Consider the following 18,668-nt stretch of genomic DNA (forward strand, 5'->3'; position numbering starts at 1 on the left):
AAAAACTATGCGTGCTGTTTACTGAGCACCAGAGGGCACCATGGAGCAGGCTGCGACGGCTAAGGCCACTACTGTGCTTGTAGCTTTCCCTGGAACCTTACTGGAACTCAGGTTTTTGGTAGCCTGTGCTCCTGTGCTTACTACTGGATCACAGGACAAGGACACAAAGAGGGTTGATCTCATGTTACATTTCACACTTTTATTAGAGAGAGATCTATTTTCCATTCATATATTCCATTCATACCTCCTACATGAGGTGCCTTTTCTACCAGAAAATATCTCCTTTAGCGGACTCTAATCCTGATCAATCCTCGTGACTTGTGTAGTTGGACAGGTGACTTAACCTTGCTGGCCTCGATCCCCCACTTTGTTCATTGAGTTGTAAAGATAACAAAGATTATATATGTAAAGCATTCAGTATAGTTTCATTTCTACAGTAAATGCTGCAGTTATTACTATTACTGAAAGTCTCTGAATCAACTTGTGTTTATGGTTTTCCATTATAGCATTTCCTTTCCACTTGCAACTGCCAGTTAGTCCGTAATATCTGCCTGAAGAATGGAGTCCGTAGTCATCACACAAGGCGTAGTGCCTGAGGCACAGAGGCTTGGACAGTGTTTGTTGTGAAGTGGTGAGGATAGAGTAGGAAGTCACCTTTTCTTCTTTGAGGCAGGGTCTCACTGTGTAGTCCAGGTTGGTCCTGAACTCAGTAGGTAGCCCCAGCTCACTCTGAACTCAGTAATCCTACTGCTTCAGCCTTAACAGTGCTGGGACTACAGGATGTGCTACCACGCCCACAGAAAATGGGCTTTATGAATTGGGAAAGAATTGAACTTATGAAGCAATTAACATTAAGATAGTAAGGGCAGTAAAATCAAGAGGCAGGAAGACTCCAAGATGTGTTCATGAGTATCGTAATTCATGAATACAGAGGTACAGAGACAACCATTGAGCACCTGCATTGTGCCTACCCTCGGAAGCTCACTGCTGGCCAGGGAGACAGCATTCTCTGTTCGTGATACAGTGTGATGAATAGATTGGCTTTCCCTCCCCTCCTCTCCTTTTCTCTCTCTCTTTTGGGGTGGAGGGGACAAAGGATTTGAGTTCAGGATGTTCACACTGTACTACAACCACAGCCCTTTTAATTTTTAATTGTGCGACAAGGTCTAACTCAGGTGTCCAGCCTGGTCTTGAACTTCTTGATCCTTCCTGAGTAGTTGGCATTGCAGGCGTGCACCATGGCACCCGGGTCACATTAGCTCTTGAGCACGTGGAGAGGTCTGGGTTCTCCTTAGGGCAGTGGGGAGCAGGAAGGCCACCTGTGTTAGCACTTCCGCCTGCCCCTCACCTCCACATCTGTGGGTTGCTCCTGATGTACCGTCTTCTGTGACTCTAGCAGTTTTATAGGTAACCCTGTAAAACAGTGATGCTTGGTGTTTTCCTTACTCTCTCCCTCTTTCCTCTGTTGTTCCAATGAGAGAGATCCTAAAAGCCATCAGGGTGGAAATTGCTTTGGGAGGAATCATGGCTGGATGTAGAAGCCCTGTTGTGTACAAACAGGCGAGCTCAGGCATGTCTTTTATCCCTTTTGGGTCTTGCTTTCCTCATCTTTTAAACCAAGGCAAGAACTCATGGCTTTCCTACTCCTCACAATTATTCTGGAAATCAAGGGGGTTCATAGATGTGACATGCCTTATTTAACATGAATAACCTTCCATACTGATGTGTGGGCCAGCTCTGGAACCGTTTCTTCATTTCTGAATACCAACTGCTAACATCCCAAATGGCTTTTAACTCTTCACCCTCCCACTTTCCAGAAAGGGATGTGTACAAAATAATTGCTCATTATATTTCCTCGAGAGATAAAGAGAAGATCATGAGCATGGGCTGTGATAAGCCACAGATCTATGGGTCAGACTCTCCTTCTTTCCCTGCTTTCTGGGAAGGATTCTATTTCCTTTAAGTACTTTAGTCTCTTAATTGCTGCATTTTGGGCTATAGGCCCATTAACTCTTCCTCACAGCAGCCCTGCTACTTGTCATTGGTCAGTGTCTCATGAGGGTATCGAGAGATGGAAAAGTCCTTGTTCTTCCTCTATGGAATTACCTGGAGAGCATCTCTTGGGAACTACAGCTGCAGGTGTGACATTTAGTTAGTGGAGAAAGTCAAGGGGGCCAAGAGGCAGCCTGTGTCAGCCAGAGGGCAGGAAAGCTGTGAGGAAGAAGTGCGTGTTCAGCAGGGCAAATGGCTGAGGTTTTCTCCTAGGTCCAGATTAGGTGTGCTCATCAGCATGGTGAGAATTGCAGAAACTCAGGGAGATTTCCACTGTGAAGAGAACCACAAATGAGTTTCCATAGACATCTCTTTTCCTTTATCCCACTTGGCATCTATGCTGAAATCCAAGACCCGAGCCCTGTCCCCAGAGAAGCCTGGCTCCTGCTGTCCCAGGGTCTGGTATAGAGGATGGCACAAGCTTGCACTGGGATCTGTGGCTTTCAGAGCCCAGGATCCAGAGAGTGATGCAGTGGAAGGGGCTTGCAGCAGCTCTAAGCCTAGCTCCACACTATATGGATAAGGATACCTAGGCCAGTGTTATAGCTTGTGTCTAGCTGTCCCCCCAAAGCCTCATGTGGTCATAGGTGGGGCTTTTCACAGTGGCTGGATCTAGAGAGTATGATACTGGGATCGACTCATGGCACAGGCTGGGGCAGTGGATGGTGTCCACTGGGAGGTTAATCTAACAGGCCGCATTAGAAAGAAGGAGGAACCTCCATGTTTGGCTTTATCTAGAGGACCATCTGCATTTTTACAGCATGAATGTGATCTGAAATGAGCCAAATAAGGCAATTAAGTACACAGAGGCCATCAAGGCACAATAACAGAGTAGCCAAGAGTCCCAGAAGAGAATGGAGCCAGGTGGATTTAGAAGGCAACCAAATTTTGCTTTGGGATAAGATCTGTATTGCCAAAGAGTCTATAGCTCCCTGGTCGTGGAGCCACTTTGTGTTATCTATGTGCCTAGTCAAGGTGAGGGTACTAGTAAGGCCTGAATCATGAAAAGGGTTAACAGATTGATAAGAAAAAACTGTAGGTAAGCAAAGTAGAGATAAAAAGTAAGACTATGAACAGAATCCACAGCAGAACACATAACCAAAACAGGGTGTTCGAGGCTCTCTCAGTCAATAGCCATCATTTACTGTCTTTTTTTTTTTTTTGGTACTGGGGATCGAATGGGGGTCCTTGTGCTTTCGAGGCAGGCGGCAGAACCACTGAGCTAGATCCCCGGCCCGTCACTGACTGTCTTTTGAAGAGAAGTTTAAGAGCTTCCAAGTTTTCACAGGTGTAAGTGGTCTTGGGTATTGTCTCTTGTTGTAACACATGGGAATTGCTCTCTGGGTCTCCAGAAGCAGCCACTGTTTAACCTAGGAATGATGAATCCAGGCATCATGCCCCATCATGTTAACTGCAGTGAGGATGGAAAGATCACCGTGTAGGGACTCTCCCCTTGGGGACTAGTTATGTCCTATGTGTCTAGACCCTTGACAAATGGCACAGTTCCAGGGCAGAGGAGAAGCTTGGTGGGTGGAGTATGTCTGGAGTCTGTCTCAAGGCTGACAGGATTTGCTGGAACTGGGCTAAGACCCTCAATTCCCTCAAGGCTCCCTTGGTTTCCTCATTGAGTAGGATGTTGTTCCTGAGGGTCTCCCATACAAGAGCTCAAAGGGAGAAAGCCCCTGAAACCTGGGTGCATTTTTGGCTCATGTAAAGGTCACAGGTAGTAGCTGTTTCTGAGGGGCCCTGCATTCATGTACTGACTTGTGCAAATGCCTTTCTAGTACCCCATTATCCCGTTCAACCCATCCTGATGACTGTGGTTGGCAAGGACAATGCAGACCATAATACTGAGGGCTTTGGGGATGCCTTGAATAACCTCAGAATGAAAGGCAGGGCCATTATCACTTTGGAGCTTATGAAGGATCCCAAACCATGGAATAATCTAATTGAAGAGAGCTCTGATCACCTCTCTTGCCTTTTTTGACCTGGTGGGGGAGGCCTCTATCCACCCTGTGTGGGCATCAAACAGAACCAAGAGAAACTGGTGGTTGTAGCCTCTTGGCATCTGAGTGAACTCAAGTTGTCAATCCTCTCCAGGATAAGCACCTCAGTTATGGCTGTCTGGTAGCTGCAGACAGACATTTTTTAGGTTTGTCTTTAAGCATATTTCACAGCCCTGGACTATTTGCTGCACTACTATTTTTAACTTATTTCCATGGAAGGCCTTTGTAACCAGGGTAAGAGTATTTTTCTGCCATAGGTGGCAGGCGTCATTGGTCATCTTCCAGGCTAGGCAGCCAGGTAGAAAGAGGTACCCAGTGGGGCTGACCCAGCATCCATCAGAATTAAGGGTCTATTCCTGTTTCTGGGCCGGTAAAACTTCTTGGTCAGAATATACAGGTGGGTTAGTGGGCAAGACTGGCTGACCACAGAAAAGGACATTAGGTGTTGGTAGGCAACTGACTTGGCTTCCTTGTCAGCCCTTTCATTGCCCAGGGTAACAGGTTTTTGCTTCTTTTGGTGTCCTGAGCAATGTAAAACTGCTATTTCAAGGGGCAGGTGTACAGACTCAGCAATTTGTAAGATCTCCAAAGCATGCTTAGTAGGAGACCCTCTTGAGGTTAATAGGCCTCACTCCTTCCAAATAGCCACACGAACACACAACATGAAAAGCATACTTGGACTCAGTATAGATGTTTACTTTCTGGCCTTTGGCTAGTCTGAGAGCTTGAGTGAGGGCTATTAATTCTGCCCTTTGGGCACTGGTGCCTGGGAGACCTGGCTCCAGAACTTCCAAGTGACCCACACTAGATATCTAGCTTTCCTGACTCCTTCTTGGACAAAGGAGCTGCCATAAGTAAAAATCTCATCCTCAGAGTCCTTCAGATGTTGATTATATATTCTGTGTCTTAACTGCTGGGCCTAGATTAACATCTCAGGACAATCACGTTGATGCTCAATTAACTCCTTGGGACAAGGCAGAAAGGTGGCTGGGTTGAGGCCTTGCTAAATCTATGTCCACTTCAGGACCTTCTAGTAGGAAGATTTGGTATCTTAAAATCCAGGCATCTAATACCCAGGGACAGATTGGTCCCTCAAGGAGCCTCTCAATGTCATGGAAAGACTATTGTAAGTGCCCATCCTTGCATGAATTTATGGACTCTGGGGACAAAAATATCCATGCTGGCCAATGCCCACAAGCAGATTGACTATCCCTTTGACAGCAGATGTAATTCCTTGCTCAAGTAAGCTATGAGCTGCTGGATAGGTCCCAGGGGTTGGGTGAGACCTCTCCAAACAACCCCCATCTCTCTGTCAGAAAGAGGGCATTTTTGTTTGATTGCGGAGCCCTAGCATAGGAGCCAGCAGGGCCTGCTTCAATCCCTGAAAAGCACAATCAGCCTCCGGGCTCTAAGTAAGGAGGTGGGTCTGAGCCTTCTGATGCTCCCTGAGAAGCTTGTAAAGGGGCTGAGCCTTTTCAGCAGATCCAGGGATCGAGATTCTACAAAATCCAGGGCCTCCCATAAAGGCTTTCAGGTGTTTAATATGTTTAGGCTTTGGGAAATCTACTATAGACTGTATCCTCTCAGGGCTAATAGTACTTCCCCCATGTGAGATAAGTAAACCCAAGTAAGTAACTTGAACCTGACAGATCTGGGCCTTTTCATGGGATTTCTTCTAGCCCTGGAAGGTCAGGTGAGGAGGGACACAGTGCCCCTATGCATTGCATCTTTAGTCTCCCCACAAAGCATTAGGTCATCTACATATTGGAGGAGGGTAATTTTTTTCTCCTTTCAGTCCAGGAGATCTTGGGCTAAGGCCACGCCAAAGGGGTGAGGACTATCACAAAAACCTTGAGGAAGACATGTGCAAGTCAATTGTCCTATTCCTTAAGAAGACCACTTTTTTTTTTTTGGTTCTGGGAACTGAACTTGGGTCCTTGCGCTTGTGAGGCAGGCGGCAGAACCACTAAGCTAAATCCCCGGCTCCTCAATTGTCCTATTCCTGTGAGGGGATTCTCAAAGGCAAAAAGATCTTGGCTTTCAGGTGCCAGGGTGATATAGAAGGCATCTCTGAGGTCCATGACCAAAAACCAACTGATTAAACCCAGAATTTGGGCCAACAATGTGTAGAGGAATCCTGGAGGGCGGTGGCTGGATGTCTCAGGTAAAGGCCTGACATGCTAGATGACAGAGATCTAGAGTCTTGGAGGATGGTAACCTGGAGTTCTGAAGGCAGTGGGTCCTCAGGAACCAACCTACCCAGGAGTTGGTTCTGAGGATGAGGGCCAAGGCTGCAACCTGATGCTTCTTACCCCTAGTAGGGACGCTAGATTGCACTACTTCATTATAGTCTGCAGACTGCAGAAACACCCAGGCAAGTAACTGGGTGAACCCACCTCAGGTACATAGGCTCCCATCAAAGCAGGTCACCAGTCACAAGGAGGAGAAGGTTGGGCAGGCCATGGGAAGGGTTGGGCCAGAACAGGTCCTAGGAGAGGGTTAAGTCATAATTATTCAGAATGTTGGGAGGATAAGATTATTTGGAGGAAAATGCTATTCACAGATTAGGTTTAGGGACTCCCAGCAGACAGTACAGAGGGTATAGCACAGAAGTAACACTTGCTGAATAAACAAATGGAAACCTTATACACAACAGTACATACAAATAGTAACAGGTACAAAAGTTGCAGGTACAGCATTACAAATATGCAATCTCTCTGACATTACTCCTTAGTTTACAGATATAATTTATTCAGTATTGTGCTGGAAGGATATGTACCAATGTATCACTTACCTTCCAGTTATCAGTTTATGCTGCTGTTAAGAAAAACTTATGATGGAAAGATTTTTTTTTTTGTGACCTCTACATTAATTTGGTGTCATACATAGTCACTAGGTCGGTAAAAACTAAAACTTTACAGTTGCAACAGCTCATTACATTTGCTATTTCTGCTTCACAGTTCTGGTTTGAGTTGCTCTTGCTTTGTCTTCCTTTGTAAATACTCTTGTATTCCTCGTAAACATCTCGTTTGCAGATGAAACAAACTTGCAACTCTGTATAGTGTTTATATATATATATATATATATATATATATATAGCTTTTCCATAGAGCTACTTGCAATAAATGTGTTCATGTAAATTAAAAAAAAAGAAAGGGGACCAGGTGTCAGGGGAAGGGGAGGGGAGGATTAGGAGAGAGAAGGGGAAAAGAGTGAGGGGGATGGGTGGAACAAGGAGGGGGGAAGGGGAAGAGAGGGAGAGGGTCTGAAAAGGGGAAGGGGCAAGGTGTACCAGCCAGGGAGGGGAAAAGGGATTGGCAGGGAGAGGGGATCTCTGTTGGCCCATGTCACAGGATGGGGTCAGGGGTCCAGCCAGATCCAGGGAGCTGGAGGGGGGCAGCAGCAGGGCCCCGGGGGATGAAGCCGGGTGTGAAGGCAGCAGTCCCTCAGGCCCCAACCCACTCCGGCAGGCACCGTCTCTTTGGAGGAGAGTTGAGGCTTGGAGTGGGAACACTTTGCAGGAAGGTTGAGGCTCCTTACCTGTGGAATGGGAACACAGCTCCAGTCCTTCCTCCCGGTCTGCTAAGCATTAGTGAGGTGCATGACCGCCCGCTCCTATGCCACGGGAACTGGGGTCACCAGGGCAGAAGGGGAGGGACCTTGGAGGGGCAGGACTGGGATACTCGGGACGGTACAGGGACGACAAGACTAGGACGATGACGACGGGCCACAGCCTTTTGAGATAGCTTGTTCCCTGATGCAGCCGCCTTCCTCCCACTCCTGGAACCTGGCTCAGCCTCCACTCCCTAGGCCTGCACTCGTGACTGGCTTCCGGTACTCTGCCTCAGGGAAGCTGATCCAGCCAAGGCGTGACCTGAACACGAGCCTGTCCGACCGCGGCCACGCCCCTTCCCCATGGTGCGCCCAAGTCCCCAGGCGCATGCGCGGGCAGCCACGTGCCTCGCACTGCCTGCTGGGTAGACTGGGTGTGCGAAGCCGAAGAAAGAGCGGCCTGCAGGGCTCCACCGCACCCCGAGGATGGTCCCCGGGGGCTGGGGCCCGAGGGTCTGCGTCCTCGCACCCGCTTCATCCCCCTGGACCCTGCCGCCTCCTGCCCGACTCTTAATCCAGCTGGGTCCTGCACCCCGCCCCAGGGCACCTTCCCGGCCCCTTCCCTTCCTTCCCCTCCCTGCTTTCTTCTCCCTCCCCTTCCCCGGCCTTCTTCTACCCAGCCCCGCCCTCCCTCCCCTCTGCACCTTCTCTCTCCCTCCTCCCTCTCCGGGTCCCTCACCTGCCCTGATGCTCCTTAGACCCCTACTGGCCCTGCCCCCTTCAGGATCTCCCAGCCCTTTGGCCCTGGAGTTCTGCAGTGGCAGGGGCCTGCCTGAGTCACAAGCAGTCACACAGGTACACACTTTACAGACAGGAGTAATTTGTTCAACCTGAATGATTTAGATTTTATGCAGCCTTAAAGGATGAATAGATTTTAGGCAATGAAGGAGGAAAATATTTAGCATTTTAGGAAGATAATGTTGTGACCAGAGAACGACAGCTGCACCGGTGTTAGAGTACAAGTGATAGGGATAATGCAGTTGGACTTTTTCAGGTGTAATTACAAATAGATGAAGGTTTTCCTTAGGGAAGTTACAGTGTTACATTTATTTTTAGAGAAAGTATTTTAGACACATTGTGGAAGATAGATTTGGGTACTGGGAGAAGGTAAGGGAAGTTTTCATTGTTTATTGGATATGATAAATGCCCATATTAGACTACTAGTACAAAAGAAGAAAAGGACAGGTTTGAGAAATATTTAATTGGTATAATACACAACATCTAGTGAAAGTGAAAGGAAAGGTATTATCAATGAATAGAAATGAATATTAGAGGGAAGACAAGATTTGATGAGAAGATGAGATCATAATCACTTGCCACATACTTTTTTTGGGTCTTCACATTTATCGCTTGATTGGGAAGATCCACTGTATTGGCAGGTTTTATTTTTTCTATCACTTGAATTACTAAAATAAAAACTAACAACTAAACACAACTAGTACATATAATTGCTACTTGAAGTGGGATATACTTTTAAATATTTCAGAATTCATTCCCCCTGCCAAAGACTCTTTGGATGTTTCTTCAGTTGAATTGTGTAAGTTTCCATTCATTTAAATGTCATTGTCTTAATAACCTCTGTTGAGTACATTACTTTCTATAATTTAAAGTAATAATTATTAGAGTAACAACACAGATTCTCTGGAGTTAGGAGACATACAGTTGTTCCTCTGCCAAACTACTACTGAAGTTCCTAGTTAAGGCTACAGGTTACCAAAACTAGACTGAATTTTCAAGAGTGCTGTACTAGTGCTTGGAACAGAGGTTTTGAATTGGGATTATAATTTGCCACTTAAATGTTTGCAGGGCTTTGAGGTGGCACAATGATGACTTACGAGTTTGTAGATTTTGTTACTAGCAATTATACATCAATTAGATCTAGTTCTTTGACTGCCCTGAATACTTGTCATTTCGTTACATGTAAAGAGCAGCTAGAACTTGTGTGAAAAGTTTCTGGCTACTTGTCTAAAGAAAGGAAAAACTACATTATGTCTTCATATTGGAGATAGTTTCCAAACACTGATAATGGAATACAGGTTAGAACTATAAAATAGGATTAGGTTGGATTAAGTTGTTGGCAAATGCTCCCTCTTTCACCTTGAACTTTGAATTTCCAAATTCTGTGGATGCTTCTGACCTAAGGGCTCTCTGGTCAGCTATGTGGGGTGAAAAGGAATCCAGGACTTCAGAGAGGACAGTGAAAGCCTGTCTGTAATCAGGGTGACCTCTGATCATGTATGGAGATCTATCCCCCTCCTACTTGTGAGATTGCCTTTCTCCTGTCCTGTGCCCCATGAATTTTAGCTGCCTTGTCTTTCCCAACACGAACTTTGTCTCCTGAATGACCAGCAAGGTCTTTGTTTGGGTTCCTGTTTTTATAATGTGACCTACAAATTCCAGTCAGTGAGTGTCATCATTTGAGCCTTCTTTGTTTTCCTTCTGTTTTATAGCTAGTGTTTTCCAGTTTCTGAATACTGCTCTTTTACATATTTTCACTTATTTTCTAAGGGGTTTAAGGTGGAAGGATAATTCTGGTTCCTGATAGCCTGTCTTGGATGCAAACAGAAATCTCTATGACCAATTATAGACCAGTGAAACACTTGTTCCAACTACAAAACCAAAGTTCAAAAAGATCAAATGTAGTAGAAAATTTTCTCCTGGTTTTTGAGGAAAGCAGAAGGCACGGTTACATTGCACTATATGGAGGAAACCCCCTTACAAATTTCTTAGTACCTTTTCCCATGGCTGTTGTTTCAGTCTCTGGGCTTCATTAATATACACATAGTTTCTCTCAGTATAGCTGTTTTACTTGATTATCTCTTTTTGTTTTTTGTTTTTTTTTGGTACTGGGGATCAAACTTGGGACCTTGCGCCTACGAGGCAGGCAGTGGAACCACTGAGCTAGATCCCCAGCCCTTGATTATCTCTTTTCACCTTAAAAGAACCTCCTCTGTTATACTCCTGGCCTAATTCACTCTTTCCATTCTGTGAATTTTATTAGAGTCCATGGCTTGGCTAGCTGTCAAGGAAAAAAAAATCCCTTATCTTTGTATTGCACTCTCTTTTTTTTTTGCAGTACCAGGGATCCAACTCAGGACCTTGCACTTGTGAGGCAGGCACGGTGCCACTGAGCTAAATCCCCAGCCCTGCACTTTCTCTTCTTTTTGACACATTTTATAATAGTATTTCATTTAATAATTAATAGATTATTTTTAGAGAAGTTTTAAATTTACAGAAAAATGGAGCAGAAATACTCTAAGCTTTTATGAACCCACTGTCCCTACACAGTTTCCTTTAATACTAACATTTGACATTGCTGTGGTACATTTGTTATGACTGATGAACTGATATTGATGTATTAATGAATGCCCATAGGACTCCTATTTTCTGCAGGATTTTGATAAATGTGTGTAATATATCCAGCATTTAGTATCACATAGAATAATTTCTCTGCTGTAAAAATTCCCACTGCTATACCTATTCACCTCTCTCTCAACTCACCGGAATTCCTGGCAGCCATTAATCTTTTCGCTGTCCATACAGCATTGGCATTTCAAGAATGTCATGCTTGGAGTTACAGTCTTTGTTTTTCTTAATCGTATGTATTTAAATTTTTCTGTCTTTTCATAATTTGTTGGGGTTTTTTTGGTACCGGGGATCGAACTCCTCTGGTCCTTGCGCTTGCGCAGCAGGCAGCGAAACCACTGAGCTAAATCCCCGGCCCTCTTTTCATAATTTGATAGCTCATTTGATTTGTTGCTGTGGTGTTGAAATTGACTTGCTGGTATTTTGTTGGAGAATTTTGCATCTATTCCTCAGAAATATCTGCCTGTATTTTGTAATGAACTTGTCTGGCTTTGATAGCAGGGTAAGACTGACCTCCCAAACCAGTCTGGGCATGTTGGGACCTCTTCAGTATTTTGGAAGAGTTTCAGAAAGACTGTATTTGTTCTTTAAATATTGGGTAGAGGCCCGAGCGAGCGGCCTGCGGGCGGCCCCGCGGCCCCGGCCCGCCGCGCTGAGGGCCCCCGAACGAGCGAGCGACCTGCAGCGGCGGGCGCGGCTTGCGGGGCGGCCCGGACTAGCACGCCCAGCCCAGGAGGCCCGGCGCGGAGACCGAGGCAGAGGCGGGGGCGAGCAGGACGGAGGCGGGGCCCGCCCGCCCGCCCCCTGGGGGCGCCGCAGGCAGTGGGTGAGGCGGCGGCGCAGCGGCCCGCGGCCCGAGAATAGCGCCCGCCGGACCGCGCCGGAGCCGCCCGGGCTGGCCCAGAGGAGCGCCCGCCGCCGCCGCCGCCGCCGCCGCGCTGCAGCGAGGTGTGGGACATGTGGATTGCGAATATGTATTCATTTGAAAAACCAGTTTGGGGCTCTGAACGTGATTTCTGATGAAACTGGAGTGGGATAATTTTCATGATCTTTGTATATATATATATATATATATATATATATATATATATATATATATGTATGTATTTTAAAATTTTGCATTTGACTTAAAGTGCCATGAGAAAATTTGCATATTGCAAGGTGGTCCTAGCCACCTCCTTGATTTGGGTACTCTTGGATATGTTCCTGCTGGTTTACTTCAGTGAATGCAACAAATGTGATGAGAGAAAGGAGAGAGGACTTCCTGCTGGGGATGTTCTAGAGCCAGCACAAAAGCCTCGGGAAGGTCCTAGAGAAATGGGAAACCAGTCGTCATTCCTAAAGAGGATCAAGAGAAAATGAAAGAGATGTTTAAAATCAATCAGTTCAATTTAATGGCAAGTGAGATGATTGCACTCAACAGAAGTTTGCCTGATGTTAGGTTAGAAGGCTGGGAAACAAAGGTGCACCCAGATAATCTTCCAGCAACAAGTGTTGTGAATGTTTTCCACAGTGAGGCTTGGAGCACACTTCTTCGAACTGTTCATAGTGTCATTAATCGCTCACCAAGACACATGGTAGAAGAAATTGCTCTAGTAGATGATCCCAGCGAGAAAGACTTTTTGAAAAGACCTCTAGAGAGTTGTGTGAAAAAACTAAAAGTGCCCGTTCATGTAATTTGAATGGAAGAGTGTCCTGGATTAAAAGGAGCTGCTGTCTCCAAAGGTCAAGCCGTCACCTTCTTAGATGCTCATTGTGAGTGCACAGTGGGCTGGCTGGAGCCTCTCTGAGCCCGGATCAAACAGGACAGGAGAACAGTGGTATGTCCTGTCACTGATGTGATCAGCGATGATACTTTTGAGTATATGGCAGGCTCTGACATGATGTATGGTGGATTTAATTGGAAACTCAATTTTCGATGCTATCCTGTTCCCCAAAGAGAAATGGACAGAAGGAAAGGTGATCGAACTCTTTCTGTCAGAACACCTATAGTGGCAGGAGGCCTTTTTTCAATAGACAGAGATTACTTTTAGGAAATTGGAACGTATGATGCTGGAATGGATATTTGGGGAGGAGAAAATCTAGAAATTTCCTTTAGGATCTGGCAGTGTGGAGGAACTTTGGAAATTGTTACATGCTCACACGTTGGACATGTGTTTCGGAAAGCAACACCTTACACGTTTCCAGGAGGCACGGGGCAGATCATCAATAAAAATAACAGACGACTTGCAGAAGTGTGGATGGATGAATTCAAGAATTTCTTCTATATAATCTCACCTGGTGTTACAAAGGTAGATTATGGAGATATGTCATCAAGACTTGGTCTGAGACACAAACTACAATGCAAACCTTTCTCTTGGTACCTTGAGAACATCTATCCTGATTCTCAGATTCCATGTCATTATTTTTCACTGGGAGAGATACGAAATGTGGAAGCAAATCAGTGTCTAGATAACATGGCTAGAAAAGAGAATGAAAAAGTTGGAATTTTTAATTGTCATGGTATGGGACGTAATCAGGTTTTCTCTTATACTGCCAACAAAGAAATTAGAACAGATGACCTTTGTTTGGATGTTTCCAAACTTAATGGCCCTGTTACCATGCTCAAATGCCACCACCTAAAAGGCAACCAACTCTGGGAGTATGACCCAGTGAGATTAACCCTGCAGCATGTGAGCAGTAATCAGTGCCTGGATAAAGCCACAGAAGAGGACAGCCAGGTGCCCAGCATTAGAGACTGCAGCGGAAGCCGGTCCCAGCAGTGGCTTCTTCGAAACGTCACTGTTCCAGAAATATTCTGAGACCAAATTTTCAAAAAAAGAAAAAGAAAAAAAAGATTGACTGGGCTATCTCAGCATACATTTCTGCCACATTCTTAAGTAGCAAAACAGGAAAAGTGCTTTCCTCCTCTGCAGGATGCAAGGTTTATCAGCCATTAAAACTCAGGCTCCTCTAGCTTTTCACTAGCTGTGAACCAGCCTTCCTGTCCAAGGACGTGAAACTGCATAGTAGTGAGACTGTGGACACTGATGTTTACAAGATGGAAAGAGTCTTTCATCAAGAGACACGGGGGAGAATATTCAGACAGCAAAACTTAATCAACAAAATGTGCTTTTTGAAGAACTGCACCTTTTATGGTTTACTTGCACATCAGTAATTTCTGCTGAGTGTGCTGTCATAATGAAGATATTTCCAAGATTTTTTTCCTGATTAGAACTGGTAGCCAGTATATTAACTATTGATATACAAATAGATGAAAAAGAACTGGAACCAGACGCACAATCATGAAAACAACATTTTTAAAACAATTAAAAAAATATATTAAACAGGGTTTAAAGAAAATTACAACAGAGCTATGAGAAGTACAATTTGTTATAGTATCAAATTTCTATATAGATTTTATACCTCAGTGGGGAAAAATAACTGATTCCAATGACATTTTGTTTTCATCTGTGATAGTCATGGATGCTTTTATTTTTCTTGGGGTGCTGAAAATGAGCTGGGAAAAAAGCTCTTTGAACATAGTTTTAATTTCTACAACATTTTTTATTTGGTTTGTGGGCTATTAGAATTGTAATTTTTAATTGCCTTCTAAAAATGGAGAAGTAACATGGTGGTGTCTGGTCTCAACTGAACAAGTTGAATATTTCAGTTTCTCTTGGGTCAACTGGCTTACAGTCTGTCTCTCCCTCTGTCTCATACACACACGCGTGCGTACACACACAACAGAAATTTCTTGCCATATCAACTTCTTAACTTCATTCAACAGATTATGCCTAATACCCAAGATTCATACTACTGTATTACAGATTTGTTTTCCTAGCAATAAATTTTTAGTTCTTTATGACTCCACTTAACAAAAGGCTTATGGAAGTGTTTATTATTTGGGTATTTGGAGATAATACATTTGATGGTTTTTTTGAAAACCTTTTTCACTCCATACCCAGATGTACTTCATTATCAAGTGCATACTTAGATTAGATTCTTGAATTGTAATGTTGATCTGCTGCTTTTTTAAAAATAAAATTTGACTGAAAATGTTCAATTGGCAGTTTTTACTGATTTAACCAAAGAAGTGCAGCTATTTTTTCATATGACTAGTCCTGCATTTCTTCCCTAAATTACATTTAGGTTAAATTGGTTTTATTTTTGTCTGATTTTTAATATTTAGGTATCCATTAAAAGTTGATGTCAGTTGAAGGTAATTTTTAATCTCATAAAAGGAAAATCTCGTTGTGACACTCTCCCCAATATGTAAAGCAATCTTTTGGCAAAGGTGCATATATTTTTCCTTTCTGCTTGTAAGATTATATTTAATGGTCATCTTTTCTTTGATTATCAAAGACTGTCACTGCAGGCAGTGCTATTGTGCCTAAGAATGTTTCTGAAAGTCATATCACTAATGATACTTGCCAATTTGGGTATACACAAAGCTTCTCATGTCCTTTTATTAAAAGGTTAATGTACATCAAGCACCCGTGGATGTTTTAGGGTGAGGCTATAATACAGAATGAATAAACTGTCCCCAGGAAATTTGAAATGATGCAGGTGCTGGATGGAATTTTTTTTCCTACTCCATAGCTGTGTTCAGTAGGCCTACTGCTTGAATAAATCAGATGTCTAATCAATAAATTATTTTCATGCTCAGAAAAAAAATATTGGGTAAAACTAGGCTAAAAAGACATCAAGTCCTGGATTTTCTTTAATTAGAGATTTTATTGTTGATTCAATCTCCTTGCTTACTGATCCTTTCAGATATCCTATTTCTACATGTTTGAGCCTTGATAGATTGTATATGTTCAGGAATTAGCAATCCCTTTCAGGTTATCTCTCTCTCTCTCTCTCTCTCTCTGTCTTTTTCTTTCTGAAACGGTCTCACTGTGCAGTCCAGGCTGGCCTTGAATTCACTGTGTAGCTGGAACTGACTTTGAACTCGGGACAGTCCTCCTGCCTCAGCCTTCCCAGTGCTGGGATTACAGGTGTGTGCCACCATGCCTGGCTCATGTTATAAAATTTTCAGGCATTTATTGATCATAGTAGTCTCTTAGGATCCTAGGTATTTTGCGGGTATCAGTTGTAACGTGACCTTTCTTTTCTGATGAGATTCAAAAACTCTCTTTGATTCCTCGTTAGCCTAGCTAATGTTTTGTCAATTTCATCTTTTTAAAAATAACTCAGCTTTGGGCTGGGGATTTAGCTCAGTGGTTTCGCTGCCTGCTGTGCAAGCACAAGGACCCGAGTTCGATCCCCGGTACCAAAAAAAAAACAACAAACCTCAGCTTTGTTGATCTTTCCTATTTTTCTATTCTCTGTATCATTTATTTTCTTCTCTGGTTCTTTATTTCCTTCCTCCTGCTAACTTTGGGGTTAGTTTATTGTTCTCTTCCTATCTTTTTGAAATATAAATTTAGGAGGTTTGAGGTCTTTCTTGTTTCTTATGGTAAGCTTTTATTGATACAAACTTCCTTCTTTTTAGTAGTACATTGTAGTATTCCATTAGTCTTGGTTTGTTGTGTTTCCATTTTTATTTGTCCTAAGTTGTTGTGATAAAGAAATAATGTGCAACAGGGCAGGCCTTTGTCTGTTGCCCCCCACCCCCCCATTTTTCCATAGGATGTTCTGTTCAAGCAGTGTAACTGTTTGTACTGCAGGGTGCTTATAGCTAAGGTTTCAAGAATGTTCTGTTAAGTCTGCCCATCTGCCTCAATGAGCATGTTCACCCAGTAGGTGGGCCCACCCCCTTATCTCAAAGATCTCTATGTAAGGTTGCTTGCATTACCATTCAGGGCTCAGCCTTCAGAGTATGAACTCTTCTGAGTCCTCCAGCAGAATAAAAAATCCCTCCATCTTTCTGAGCACCGCTTGACTTCTTCACCTCCAGAGACCTTCAGATAACTAACATTGGTTGTAACACAGACCTATAACACTTGGATGCAAGGCTGAGCTGTTGCACTTTGCTGTAACAGTTGTTTTTTGAGTATCTTTTGGATTTCTTTTTTTGACCCATTTTCTGTTTAGGGAATGGTGTTTAATATCTACATACTTGTGCACTTTTTAGTTTTTTTCTTGCTACTGATTTCTTGTGTAATACCATTGTAGTCAGAAAATATTCTTACTGTGATTTCAGTCTTCTCAAATTTACTAAGAATTGTTTTGTGGCCTAATATGTCTTCCATCCAGAAGAGTGTTTTGTGTGCACTTTTCCTCTTGTACTTTTGAGTGGCATGTTCTGTACATATCTTTTGTAGTATAAATTCAAGTCTTTATTGATTGCTCTCAGGATGATCTATCTGTTGTTAAAAGTAGAGGATTAAAAGCTAGTGTTTTTGTATTGCTGTTTATGTCTCTCTTCAAATCAATTAATATTTTTTCATGTATTTAGGTGCTCCAATCGAGTGTATATGTATTTGCAGTTTTTATGTTCTCTTGATAAATTAACTCATTTACCATTATACAATGAATTTGACTCAGAGCAGAAAAAACTTAAAAGTTCTTTTTGCCGGATAAAAGTAGATCAAGTCGCTGACTTACAAACAAGTTCATTCTCAGAGAACGTTTGTAAGTCAGATTCATTCCTAAGTCTGACAAAGTGAGTCATATGGTTTTGCTTCTTGGATGTGCTTATATGGGGTATTACATTTGTTGATTTGTGCATGTTGAACCATCCCTGATCCTTGGGATGAATCCTGCTTGGTCATGGTGTATAATTTTCTTGATGGTTTGCAGCATTCTGTTTGGCTGTATCTTATTAAGGATTTTTGTGTCCATGTTCATTAGGGAGATTGGCCTGTAGTTCTTTTTTTTAGTTGGATCCTTCTCTGGTTTTGGAATTAAAGTAATGCTTGCTTTCAGGAATGAATTGGGAGTATTGCTTCCTTCTCAGTTTCGTTAAAGAGTTTCAGAAGCAGCCGCGTTACGTCTTCTCTACATTTCTTTTTTTTTTTTTTTTGTATTACATTCTTTTATTGGTACATTGTTGGTATACAACACAATTACATTTCTCATTGGGAATTGTACCTTTACATAATGCATCTTGGTTCTTATTTTTTCCCCATTCCTAGCCCTCCCTTCATGCCCTCCACCCTTCCCTATTTACAAAGACTTTATTTCCATTTTTTTCATTTCTCATCATTTATTCTTTTCCCTTCTTTCCTTTCCCCTGCCCCTCCCACTACCCCTACCCCTTTGGACCTTTTCTTCATATTTTACATTATCAATTATTCATTCTAATCATTGGTACATTTTAGGTATACAATATAATGACATTCATCATTGGAAATTTGCACCTTTACATAGTCTCTCTTGGTTCTTATTTTTCACCCTTGCCCAGCCCTCCCTTCAACCCCTCCAGTCCTCCCTATTTACAAAGATTTTGTTCCTATTTTTCCATTTTCTCATATTAATCCCATTCCCTTCTATCCTTTCCCCTAGCCCTCCCACTTCCTTCCCCTTTGCCCCTTTTCTTCCTATTTCACATGACCTATTATACATTTAGTCCTTATTTACACTTTCAGTTTCTCACGCCAGAGAAACTATTCAGTATTTACACATGTGTGTCCTATTTATTTCACTTAAGAGTATTGCCTCAATGTGCATCCACTTAGCTATAAATGTCTCTAATTTCTCATTTTT

At 43.2% G+C, this 18,668-nt stretch overlaps 1 long non-coding RNA gene and 1 pseudogene across 1 annotated transcript; one reads left to right on the forward strand and one right to left on the reverse strand.

Annotated features, from left to right (window-relative positions):
- LOC101720900 (uncharacterized) lies at window positions 1–7,959 on the reverse strand. Its single transcript, XR_206372.3, has 4 exons — window positions 7,599–7,959; window positions 6,455–6,546; window positions 2,107–2,325; window positions 1–1,413 (listed from the first exon to the last, which is right to left on the reverse strand). It is a non-coding gene; the product is annotated as an uncharacterized LOC101720900 (long non-coding RNA).
- Window positions 7,960–12,128: 4,169 nt separating this feature from the next.
- On the forward strand, window positions 12,129–15,047 carry LOC101721138 (polypeptide N-acetylgalactosaminyltransferase 1 pseudogene; annotated as a pseudogene).
- The last annotated feature ends 3,621 nt before the right edge of the window (window positions 15,048–18,668 follow it).

Source organism: Heterocephalus glaber, unplaced genomic scaffold (assembly GCF_053883595.1).
Source record: "Heterocephalus glaber isolate CG9 unplaced genomic scaffold, H.glaber_assembly_v1.0 deba00001111, whole genome shotgun sequence".
Classification (NCBI taxonomy): domain Eukaryota; kingdom Metazoa; phylum Chordata; class Mammalia; order Rodentia; family Bathyergidae; genus Heterocephalus; species Heterocephalus glaber.